Source organism: Condylura cristata, unplaced genomic scaffold (genome assembly GCF_000260355.1).
Source record: "Condylura cristata isolate star-nosed mole 26May11 unplaced genomic scaffold, ConCri1.0 scaffold00010, whole genome shotgun sequence".
NCBI classification, from domain to species: Eukaryota; Metazoa; Chordata; class Mammalia; order Eulipotyphla; family Talpidae; genus Condylura; species Condylura cristata.
In genome coordinates this window covers 40,604,497-40,605,130 of record NW_004567111.1, presented here as the reverse complement: position 1 = coordinate 40,605,130, position 634 = coordinate 40,604,497, and positions in this window count along the sequence as shown.

The following is a 634-nucleotide window of genomic DNA, read 5'->3' as shown; positions in this document are numbered from 1 at the left end:
TATGCAATGTTACCATGCCTTCTAATTTGTTCTCGTTCCCTTTAACACTTTCAGAGGCCACTCAGTAGTTTCTGTTATGGTCCTCAGAAGTTTTAGTTCCCCTCACTTTTCTTTAGAGACCTCAGATGCACAGACCCGAGTTTATTCTGTTTCTGAGAACATCACGCCTGGTTATTTCTGCACAAAACCTTGTTTTGTGGCGTTTCATTGTACTTTATCCTTTTAGTACTTCATCTGCACTTCCCAGCCAATGTCCCAGCCCTTTCTCCTTGTCCACTGTAGTGTGTTTAATGTTCATTCTTCTAGCCCTTTTGCCATGTGCTGGTTTACATACACAAGCTGTTTTTTTGTTGAGCTTATTTTATCTTTAACGTATTTTTGAGAAGTAGTCATGTTTTTTGTATATATATCTAGATTACTGTCAGCTGACAGTCATTAATGATACTTCAGTAAACATTCTTGTCACCTTTAGTTCTGTGAGACTTGTTCAGGCATATGCCTCCAAGAATTGTTAGGTCACTGACGATTGCTTGCTTGCTTGTTTGTTTGTTTGTTTGTTTATTTATTTATTTATTTATTTATTTAAAAGATTTATTTATTTGTGCATACAGAACTGGGGTACAGGCCAGAGGCT